We start from the raw sequence: 13,079 nt of genomic DNA, 5'->3' as shown, positions 1-13,079 counted from the left end.
GAGTTAGAGTTGAATGATAAGATATTAGAGATTGGGAAGTATGTGAATATTGGAGGGGTAAATATTGGGTAAAGAGGCTGGTCAATGGTTACAAACATACAGTTTGATAATAGGTATAAGTTTGTGTTTGATAGCAGAGTAGGATGATTATAGTTAGCAACAAGATATTATATATTTCAAAGTAGCTAGAAGAGAGAACTTGTAATGACCCCAAAATATAGAAATGATAAAAACCCCACATACCCTTGATCATTACACACTCTATGTGTGCAATGAAATATCATACGTATCCCACATATATATCCCATATGTATCCCATAATATATCCCACATATATATTCCAAAATATATCACATATTTATATATATGAGATATAGATATACACCATATATGTTAAAAAATTTTAAAAATTAAAAATATAAAAAATTAAAATTTAATTTAAAAATTAGATTTATTTAATTAAAACATTAAAAAATAAAAAATAAAAACTCAGTCCACAGGAAATTTATAATATAGGGACATAATATGGTAATTTCTATAATAACAATAATTGTAAAATAGTCAGCATACTTTTGTTTACTATATTTCAAGGTTTTGAAAGTCATTTTAGATGTACAGTATATGTTCCTATCTTCATGCTGCCAAAAAAGGTATTCTATGATATTATAATTATTCTCATATTATGGGTGGGGGAACTACAATGTTTAAAAATTCTTCTAGAGATTGGTGGCAATTTTAAAGTTTTAACCCACACTTGCCTGACAGCAAATCTATGGACTTTGTCTCTAGTCAAAGAAAATATAAATTTGAGATAATGGAAATAAGATGAACTTCAGACTGTTAAATTTAAAACAATCCACATAGCACTTATATGATTAGACATGTGAAACAGTAAATAAACTAATCTCTGCAAACTCTAATCAAGACCATCAGGGAGTCAGGATTTGCATGAATGTAGTTAGTCCTAAACATTCTCTTTTTGAAAGTGACTCTGGGCAGGGGAGAATGAAAAAGAGGTGGTCATCCTGGAATAATACAAAGAATTCCCAAGTGGATAGAAATTAGAAGTGCCCAAAGGAGCACTGCCAAGAGTAGAGGGTGTCACATCAAGGACACAACCTGTGGAGACAGGTGTATAAAAACATTCAAGCCTGCTGCCTTTAAACATGTGATACATAACTGATAACTGATTCCAGGATCACACAGCAACTTAATTATGTTTTCCATGTACCATGACAAAAAAAATTCTGGACTGTTTCTGTTGTAAATGACTAAAATGTAATTGAAATTGGCTTAGGGAAAAAGAGAGTTAATGGATTCGTGGAACCCAAACATCCAGACAAGTAGAATAGCTATAAATCTGGATGAGTTCAATCACTCAAAAGAAGTTATCAGGACTTGATCTGTCCACCCCTGGGCTTTGCTTTTATGTATATTGGCCTCATCTCAGGATGCCTTTTCTTTATTGTGGCAATAATGTCCTTTGACAGCTTCAGAAAGTCTTAGGATCAAAGATGTCTTCATCTGTTTTAGGTCATGTGTCTAATTATAAAGCCTTTGTCTCTGTCTCATCCAAAGAACTATTAAACTTAATTTTCTAAAGTAGAACTGAAGTGCTTTAACTAAAACCAGGATGAAAAGAATAAACTTAGACAAAGGCAAAATATGTCTGCTACAGCATAACCATTTTATTTTTCATTATGATTAACAAAACACTATTATGCAATATGACCATCCATTTCAATGAGCAAGATTAGCATGATTATCTGAAAAATGAAGTGCATTTAAGATATCACCAATATCAAGTTGGGTGCTGTATCAAACACTTATTATACCCCATCTCCTATCTTCTTAGATCCCTATTTACTCAAATCATTGTTCCTTCTGCTCATTCTGCATCATTTGCTTTCTGTTCTGGGGCTTCATTGACGTAAGGTCTGTGAGATCCCACTGGTCACTTTACATACGTGAGCCTGGAAGTGTAAAGAACGTAACTCCCCGTAGGGCATCCTTGAGCAATGGAGCAGGGAAACCTGTAGATAAACACTCCCCTCTTTCGTCCCTCACGTGGACAATTCTTAAGGTCCCTGTGGGACTCAGCCCAATTACCACCATGGTGACAAGTTTTTTAGCACACCCTTGTTTTGACTGGCGTTCCCTCCAGTTTCAGTTTTCCCATTTTCCCTACTCTTGTTCCCTGGAATCACTTCCCAAAATAAACTACCTTCACAAAAGCCATTGTTTCAAGTTGTTCTCTCTGCCAAATGTTGAATTTTGCAATAAGCCTTCACAGACTAAACATAGGTAACATCTATTTAGCACATACATGGTACCAGACTCTTGCTAAGCACTTTGTATATTGTATAATCACTTTTAAACTTAAAAAAAAAAAAACCTTCAAAACAGATATCATGATTCCCATGGTGAAGATGAAGTACTATAGTTGAGGAAATATACTCACTAGCAAGTGCTGTTGTCAACATTTCCAGTTTTTCTCCTACCAAACCAATGATAGGATTTATTTCCCTGCACTTTGTGAAACTGGGCATGGTCATACTAAGGATGGAAGACATTAAAAACCAATTTCTGAGTCTCCATATTTGCCCTCTGCCACATTGCAGAGGTGAAGACTCTACTATTCTGAGTGTCACTGAGATGAAAGAAACAGATCAGACCCTCTAGACGATCTGCTAATGGGCATAAAGTATGAGATAACAAATGTTTACTTTTTATGGCCGCTGATATCTGCAGATTATTTCCTTAACTTAGATTCTCTTGAATGGGGTAGGAGTTCAAACCCCAATAATCTGAATCTAGAAATTATTACACCATCTTAATAACCACATAATGTAATAACTATATAATTATTGTAAACCTTGAAATAAACACAGTGATGTAAATAAAATTTAAGTAGCTAAAAAAAAAGAGACTTGAAAATGTTCCCAAAAGATGGAATAGTACAGCGCCAGACCAGAATCAAGATTGGAGTTTAGATTGGCAAGATTAGAATTTAGAAAGTTGATTACACAGGTGGAGTTAAGGTTTGTTTAGGGGAGTAACTAAGTTACACTTGGTGAGATAGGATTGGAACCAAAATAGGAAGGAAACTGGATGTCAGACTAAAATTTTTTTAAATTTAGGAGTTCACGTGAAGCTATTAAAATACATTATGCAAAAAAGTAAGTATTGTGAAAGTATTGAATCTGTGTGAGACATGATTGAAGAGTGCCTGAAGAAAATTCACTTGACTCTAATGCATAAAACAGACCACAGAAAGTAAGAGCAAATACAAGGAGGAAGAGAAGGAAGAGATGAAAAAGAAAAGAAGAGCAGATACGATGAGGAAATGTAGGAATAAAGTCTGAAATATGCTTCTAGCAATTAGAACAGAATTATTTAAAAGGGAAACATGATGGTGCTTTTCTGTGGAGTGACTATGGGAGAAGAAAGGTGGCCACAAATTACAGATGACTCAAGAGTTAAAGATAAGTGGTTAGAAGTCAAGGGCATTATCATTACAAATATTAGAATCCTAGAAGGAGGATAATAGAGGATTAGAAGTGAAATAGCTTGAAAATTCTCAATTGAAGCTCACGACAACAGTTAAGACTAGAAGTATAGAATTGTTATTTTTCACACATTGTCTGACACAGTGCCTGGATTTTGGGACTGTAACTCTTATTTGAATGAGGGAAGTAAGAATAAATAAAAGTAGATAAGTTTTTTGATGAAAGAACTATTTTGTTTCCCATAAACTCTGAAGGTATGAAATATGATGTACGCTGTTAACAGGCAGAAATGGTTTTCATGATTTGCTCATGGTTGTCTCTAATTTCTAATTTCAGGTTAGCATATACATAGGTCTCAATCATTGAAGACTGAGAAAAACAAAAAGCAGCTCTATTTTTTTTTTTTTACTACTGCAGCAACCATAAACCATCTAAAATTGTAAGAATTCTTCATATTAAAAGCTATATCTTAATTGTGTAAATGTCATAGCTATTTCTTGGTTATTTTGTATTTAAATAACATTTTCTTTTTCAAATTTTATGTGAGGAAAAATCCTGCTAATACTTAAATACTTTTGTAGTTAGAGTCAGTCTTAAATGCTTGAAAATTATATTAGTAAAAAAGAAAAGGATAACAGAGAATGTCAATACTAGTGGACTGTGGAAAGAGGGATTAAAACAACACAAACCCATAGAGGAAACCCTCAACTGAAGCTCCTTTGCTTTCCCTTTTCCCTTTGTCCTATGTAGGGCCAGAAACCTCACCTCCCATTAAACAGCGAATTGCATGTGTCTGGAGACAGCCTACATAGATCTCCCCAGGCTCCTTTCACATTTGTCCCTAGGGCGAAAAACAATAATTACGCCCTGCTCAAAAAGGCACCCATTAATCTTTCCTGGAAAACAGCAATTTGCAATCATCAGGTGCACATTGAAATCTTATATAAGCAGTTTTAAAACATATTTCTGGAATCCCTGAAAAAATACTATCATTTGGATCTTCTTACTCTAATTAGGTATTTACTTGAGTAGCCATTTAAAAAGATAAGGTGCAGAGGAAGTTGTAGTTGTATTTTAGAAAAATGGGACTATTTTGCCTCTTTACAATTACCTAGTTATAACTAAACGACAAGAAAAAAAAATTATGTCTAATCTTTCATATCCCAAATCATAGAGAAATTTGGTCAATAATTCTCAATAATTTCTATTATTGAGACAAGAAATGGGATTGTAGAGGCCAAGGAAAAACTCCCCCTTCACTCACTGAAGATTCACTGAAAAATAAACCCAGAAAAGGTAGATTAATAAGAAAAAACATTAATACTATTTATCAATGCATACATGGGGAGTATCACAGAGTCGTTACTCAATCCCCCAACGTGGTGCAGAAGCTTATGTACCATCTTGAGGTTATAGAAAAGGTGGAGTTCAGAACATGACCCAAAATAGATTATGATGATAAATCAGGTCATGGTGGCAAGACAGGAAGGGAGAGAAGAGGAGCACCTTGGCTAGAAAAGGAGGCCTTATTATGTAGATGAAACCTCACAGGTAGTAGCCCTCAGAGAGAATAGACAGCAAATGTTTCTTTCAGATTTTAAGGTGTCAGACTCTCTGATCATCTCTCCCACATCTGCCCAAGTAAAGGCCTAGCCGCATCAATACAAATTCTGTACAAATGCAAATTTTCTCCCCAAAACAACAGCTTTGCAGGGCTATTTCTGTTTGCTGGTCTTAAACTGCCATCTCAAAGTATATATGTAAAAGAAAATATTTTGGGGTAAAATATTTTTATTTCCTTCAGGATAATTGTACAAAGTGCTAATAATACTGAGATGAGAGAGGATGATACTCTCAAACTCTAAGACTTCACAATGAAGAAATGTAAGGTCAGGGCTAAGACGCTACCAAAACTCACTCAGGGGAATTTATGTCACTGTTCTAATATGTTTCATCTTCAGTTTTACAATAAAATTGAAGGACCAAAGGATTCACTGAATAAACTTTTGTATCTTTTAGTGCATCAACTAGTACCTACAGTTCAAATTTAACATAATTATGCCAAAGTTACATGGCAAAAGAAACAAAAGTATTTGACCCTAAAGTATGTCTTTTTTTTTTTTTTTTTTAACATATTTTGAGATGCCTATTCAGAGAGCTTGCAGACAACAGTAGCCTAGTAAATCTGCCTTTCATGGAGGAAAATTGCATCTGTAGAAGAAATAAAGTGAAGTAAACAGACACAATTGAGCTTTCTCTGAGGCCATCCTGCGTCTGGATATAGGAAAGATTAAGTGAAAGCCTGACATCTCTAAAAATCTGACAGAGAAAGATTAAGCAGAGATCACTATCTATTGTTTCTGAGGGCTGCTATCTATGAGGTTTTATGTTCCTAAAAAGATCACCTTTACTACCCAAGCCTCCTCTTCTCTTCCTCCAGTAACCTGTCTGGCCACTATAACCTGTCAGGCTTCTCTCTAATCCCCTATTCTTTCTGTAACCTCTGGATAGTATAAAAGTATCAACCATTTGCCTTTCTTTGAGTTTTTGTATTTTGCATGACTCCCTTGCATATGTGTGTGCATAAAATGTGTGTGCCTTTTTTCTATTAATATGTTTATTATCAGTTTGTTCTATAGACTCATCTTATCAAACTTTCAGAGGAAAAATTGGAACTTCCCTATAAATGGTCAAGTAGGAGACACACCAGAGTGGAGGCTTGAGATCTTGGTCCTAGGTGCCATCCAAAAGACCTTCAGGATAGCTAAATCATAGAAAGAAGAGCTTTTTTGGTGATATTCATTTACAAATCACAAAGAAAAAGTCTTTGATATGGGCTGAAGGTGCTCTCTCTTCAAAAAGGGCCTCATAGGGCCTGTATCACACAGCGGAATCATACATATTTAGCAAGTTTGGGGGAAAAGTTATATGTCTTTCTGAGGGAAACCAAGCACATGCACAATGAATAAACATAACTATGACATACTTTCCATGTTCACTTTGGAGCAGAGTGCTGGCATAAAAATGGATGAAATTTGTCTCTTTACGTCAAAAGGTGAACTACAGGACACAAAGACCATTTGTGCACAGCCCCTGTAAGCTTGCTGAAACTGGTTTAAGGTCTGTTATTGCTTATCAGCAAAGATTTTAAGGCCAGTCCTCTGTCTAATCAGAGTTGTAGTAGTGGTCTGGTTTATGAATTAGAGTTAGGAAGAATCTGATAGCTCCTATTGTTAAAGAGTTTACAACTGTAGAAATTTAGGAATTTTCCAAGCCAACTAGGCCCTAATTTTGATCTCAACTCACATAAGTTTCCCTCTGCCATATCTCACTATGTCTGTCACCTTAAGCAAGACATTTAAAACAATTTTACCTTCCTGGGAGTGAATTTCTTCACTGGAAAATTTATATACATACACACACACACACACACACACATACACACACACACATAAATATATTATAGATAATATAATAATGTGTATATAATATATATAGACACATATATACATGCATATATCTATGTGTCTGTGTGCATGTCTGTGTGTGTGTGTGTATATATATATATATATATTTTTTTTTTTTTTTTTTTTTGAGACAGGGTCTCGCTTTGTCACCCAGACTGGAGTGCAGTGGCCTGAATAGGTCTCACTGCAGCCTTGACCTGCTGGGCTTAAGAGATCCTCCCACCTCAGTCCCCCAAGTAGCTGGGAGTACAGCCATGTGCCACCACACCCAGCTACATTTTGTATTTTTAGTAAAGACGAGATTTAGACATGTTGCCCAGGCTGGTCTCCAACTTCTGAGCTCAAGCGATCTGCCCATCTTCGCGTCGCAAAGTGTTAAAATTATAGGCATGAGCCATGGCGCCTGGCCCAGAGATTTATATTAAAGTGATCACATTTTTTTTTTCTCAAAGGGCCAAATATTATATTATTGATTTTTTGTCGATGTGTAATATTTGGGATAATTTTGGCTCCCTAATCAAGTTGCAAATTCTTAAACAATGAAAACAGGACCAAAAAAAAAATGCCTAGTAATTTTTTACTACAAAATGGAAATCTTTTCTTAAATATCTACAACAGGGATGTCCAGTCTTTTGGCTTCCCTGGGCCACATTGGTAGGAGAAGAATTGTTTTGAGCCACACATAAAATATACTAATGATAGCTGATGAGCTAAAAAGAAAAATCTCAAAAAAAAAATCTCATAGCATTTTTAGAAAGTTTATGAAGTTGTGTTGGGCTGCATTCAGAGCTGTCCTGGGCCATATGTATGTCGCCCATGGGCCATGGGATAGATAAGCTTGATCTACTTGAAGAAAAAAGATGATTCCATTAGCTCTTACTAAACACTTCACAAATAAGAGAGTATTTACCTGCAAGAGACAAACCACAAAAAAAAAAAAAAAAAAAAATCAAGGAAATTATGTGAAGTTCTCTTGCCCTAGTGATTTATTTTTATTTTATTTTATTTTATTCTTATTTTTTCTTGAAATGGCATCTCACTCTGTCACCCAGGCTGGAGTGCAGTGGTGTGATCTCAGCTCACTGTAACCTCCGCCTGCCAGGTTCAAGAGATTCTCATGCCTCAGGCTCCTGAGTAGCTAGGATTACTGGTACCCGCCACCACTCCCAGCTATTTTTTTTAATTTATTTTTTATTTTTTATTTTATTTTATTATTTTTTTTAGTAGAGATGGAGTTTCACCATGTTGGCCAGGCTGGCCTCAAACTCCTGAACTCAAGAGATCCGCCCACCTTGGCATCCCAAAGTGCTGGGATAACAGGCATGAACCACTGCACCCTGCCCACCCTAGTGATTAGTAAAATGACACATTAGCAAGAACAAATATAGTCTTCCTGTAGGAAAAAAGAGAGATATTTGTCAGACCTAACTTAATGTGTGATTATTTGATGGGTTTATTACTAAGCTAAACCACAGGAAGAAAAAAGAGAGTATCAAGGAAATTAATGCACCACTCATAATATTCTCCTAGTGTTTCATTCTATGTTGACAAATCTACTGTGAAATTTAGAACAGAATATATCCAAGTTTAATGCAGAATTTTAGATAGCAATACAAAATTTGATAGCAATGGAAAGTTAATATAAACATTTTTAAAGGAGTCTGATTTGTTATGATAGTCATGGTACCACTCAGTGAGGTTTACCATATGAAAATTCTGCATTTGCCATTTGAATTTTGACAAGTGCCTAAAAATATGATTTTATTATGACTACAATTCTCATCACTTCTGGGTATTTTAACCTTGCATTTCATTATTTCTAATGACATGGGTGGCTATATAAACCAGAAACACATGAGACCCATGAGCTCCAAAAGAAACTACAAATCTTAACATAGGGTTATTTACTTCTATTGGAACTAAGTCGCAAGCAAGCCCTAGCTTGGTGGTCTCCAAAAAAGGGTTTTGGAGCCCTGCATTTGTTTTATGGAACTCATATAGAATGTCGGACAAAATTACCAAGCTAAAATATTAGAGTCTTTAAGCAAAAGTTAGAGTTAAAGAAGGCCAATTTGGAAATTAGGGTCTAATGGGACTAATCATATAGCCTGGTCTTTTTGCCCTAGTTACAAAAGCTTATAGAAAAGGTACACACCAATGTATCAAAACACAGAAGTCAATTAAGCTACAATACATATTTAATCTTAGCAGATGCATTATCATTTAAATATTGGAAAATAAGATACCTGGGGAAAGAATTATGTGTATCTATCTATCTATCTATCTATCTATCTATCTATCTATATCTATCTGTCTATCTGTAGTATTTAGGCAAAGATTATATATATATACGTATATATATACACACTCTCCTATATAGAGAGTATATATACTCACATATGCATATATACGCATATATACATGTATATATGTGCATATATATACACACTCATATACATGTGTGTATATAGACGCTTGCATATATATACATATACACACACTCATATACATGTGTGTATATATATGCTTGCATATATATACATATATATACACACACACATATATGCACACACACACACACATATATAGACATATATATATACACACACGCACACACACATATATATGAGTTAGGCTTACTTGAAGTTTCCTCAGTCAGTCATCCTAATAAAAAAAGTCATGTATTAACTAACATTGCACTTTTCTTAACATTGTAGAACTACCAGTAAGATGGAACTTGGTATAAGGCAGTTATAACTGGGATATAGATTAGTTTTAAAGTTAAATTAATGCTAGAATAGTAGCCTCATAGCTATGGTGAAATTTTACAGGAAAATGGTTGCTCAAATTATAAAGTAGAAACCGAGAAGTTAATAGTGTAACCACTCAGACAATTTACCATGACACTCAAAGGCATCATTAACTGGACTGAATAATGAATACAGAATATGCCAAAGTTTTCTAGATGACTATTTAAATTTTCATGGTAAAATAACTTCAAAGATAAAATGCCTATTATAACTAAGATATATATTGATAAAAGCAAGTAAAATGAAATATAATATGATTAACCAATGAATTTTTTATATCTTCTTACCTTAATTATTCATTCAACAAATATTCATAGAATAACTGTTGTGTGACAAGGTTCTATACTAGGTTCTGGGGATAGGTACAATTTATATTAATAACTTTTTTTTTCAGAGAAACGCTAGCATTTGTGAAAAAAATCTTAAAGCTTTCTACATGGGTAGAAAGAGTAGTCTGAAATAAAGAGTATAGTCATAGGATTGAGCACAGTTAGAAACAAGGCAACAATCTATCCCGTAAATGCCAAATCATGTTCCCAAAATAGAAGCAGAACTAGATAGTCTCTCAGAACAATGAAGACTGACATTTAATACTTTTTGAGTTCCAGCCCTGTAGCAGCTTGGAAAGTTATATTAAAAATGTCTTTAGGTGAACAAATAGTACAGGCAACACATGGTATTACTGATCTCAGTGACGCACAATCATCGTCAGCCAAAATTTATTTCCTTTTTCTGAATGAATGAGAATGAACAGAAGGAGGAGAAGGAGTAGACAGTGGAAGGAAACAATAGACCCTGAGAAAGTTTATGTCTGCCCTACAATAAAAAGTGAAATACTTTGATCTAAATTAATTGTAAATGATTATATATATAACATTTTTTGTATATGTGTATATGTGTATGTATATTCAGATGAGTATGTTTATTTCTATAATAAAGACTTCCCAATGAGACAGATATGATTTCAACTCCTAAAATTCTTATCAATCCTATTTTCAAAGCACTGAAAACTTACATTACTATTTTATTTTCAGATAAAGACTACAAACTAATGGTTTACTGACATGATCTTATCAGATTTACTTTTTCTTTCCAGACTTCTATGTATATACAAGATCTAAGTAGAAAAGGTCCTGAACCAAACTAAATAGTAAGTCAGAAGGCTTTCCTGTAGGAAGACACAACTATGGTTTGTTTCACTGAAAGCCTTACTACTCAACAGTATATATTTTTTAAATCAGAATTCTTTGTTTATTAATAACAGCCTCTTTTCAAAAATATTTTTTTCCTTCTATGTCAATTCTAATGCTTTGTTACGGTCAAGGGTCAGTCAAGCACGTGCTGAGCCGTGAAAATACTGAATAACATGTTTTTTTTTTAAATGTTGAAGATTTCTGTGTTGTTATAAAGAAAACTAATCCCTTTGAAAGGTCGATTCTATGTCCCATCTCCTGTCACCCCGATACTCTAAAGAAGGGAATGGAAGTAGTTAAAAAGCACTGGAAGTGTGTGTGTGTGTTTTTTTTTAAATAGAAATTTGGTCCTTATTGGGTGGAAAAACTTTCCACTGAAAGTCAAATATTTTCATAATGAAGGAATAAAAAAGCGATTATTTTACTGAAGGGATGTTTTATTTGATGGTCAGGAAGACACCCTTGATATTTACTTTATTCTGGTAGCCACATCCACCGAAGTCAAGGTTCTTATTTAAAAGCTCATTACTACTACTGAAACTAAATAGAAATAATGAACAGAAAGCACAGCCCATCAGAAATTCCATGTTCTGTTCACAGAATACACTCTTTTGTCACTATTTCCCCATATGGAAAATGAAGTAAATACTTAATGGTAAAAACGCATTTATAGTCTCAAATGTAGGTACTGGAATCCAGAGGAACTGATTATAGATCCACGTCTCTAAATGACAGTGCCTTGTAACTACTAGCTGATTATGTTGTGCTGATTTATTTACAATTAGAGGAATAATTTGACTCCCCAAAGAACACATTATCTAATAAGTAATCGTAAATGACTACTGGAAAAATCTCTCCCTGCAACTGTCCCAGTCACTACCATAAAGTGTTATCTTATAAATTCAGAAAGATTAATAAAACATGTCTTTCATAAAAAGACTTGCTATGTTTCATGTGGAAAACCCTGTATGCCCTGGGGAAAGGCAAGAATTGTAGCTTGGGATTTGTCTACGACAATGATGCAAAACTGAAACTTTAAATTAAAAATTTCTAACGTCTCAGACAAGTTAAAATATTCTCCTGCCAACCACCACCCCTTAAAAAAATTTCTTAACAATACTATTGCCTGTCCCTGGCCCAGAGTGTCACAGAGAATGGGACATCTAACGTTTTCTGTCATTCTTTGCTCTAAATTCTAGCAATAGAAATGAACAGGGAATCTATATCTTTTATTAGGGTGGGAGAATGTACCAATTTGTAAATAGTGTCCAAAATTCATGATTCACTCCAAATACACAAACACTACATCATTTTAAGAGTAGAAAAGTTAAGTCTGGCATACTGAAAGGCTAAATAACTTCAACAATCTGAAAGCATAGCTTAAATTTGTGTGTTGAATTCACTTATAAAGAAATAAACTGGTGTCTAAAGCCTGTTTTTGGACTTAAAATATACTAATTGGTTTATACACCCAATTTGGACTAAAAATTTTATTATATATACATTAGTTTATATATTTTAATATACATTAAAAGGCTATGTTGAATACATTGCCTCCATGTATAATATGCAATACATGATGTGTTATGAATATATTTATTATATGTATTATATATTGGTGTTACATTACCTAATGCTACATATATGTAAACAATTGAGTTAAAATTATAATGTTTTTTTCCTTATGCTAGTAATAACATATATAAAATACAAATACATTTAAACAAATTTTTACGGCTACTGAGAAAAATCTTACATGATTTGTTTGATAATCTTTTGCAGTAAGATGAAAATATCACTTTAGAAAAAGAAAAATTATCATTAAATTTCTATACTACTGTAATATTGCACAGAGAAATCTAATACACTTTAAAATTTTAATTCAATATTTGCTATATTGACAATGCAAATAAACATGGCATTAACTATTGTACTTTAGAAATCGCCGAAAATTTATCAATGAATTATGACAGTAGGCTTAAATTGAATATTCTTTAAGATAGAAAACCAAAGGCTTATTTGTCTTATTTAAATTTTATCTTAGTCCATACCTCTATCTTTTCTAGAAGATACTATCATGGAAAATCATCAGAGAATTTC

The sequence above is a fragment of the Symphalangus syndactylus genome, chromosome 6 (assembly GCF_028878055.3).
Source record: "Symphalangus syndactylus isolate Jambi chromosome 6, NHGRI_mSymSyn1-v2.1_pri, whole genome shotgun sequence".
Taxonomy (NCBI): Eukaryota; Metazoa; Chordata; class Mammalia; order Primates; family Hylobatidae; genus Symphalangus; species Symphalangus syndactylus.
This window is presented reverse-complemented; position numbering follows the sequence as displayed.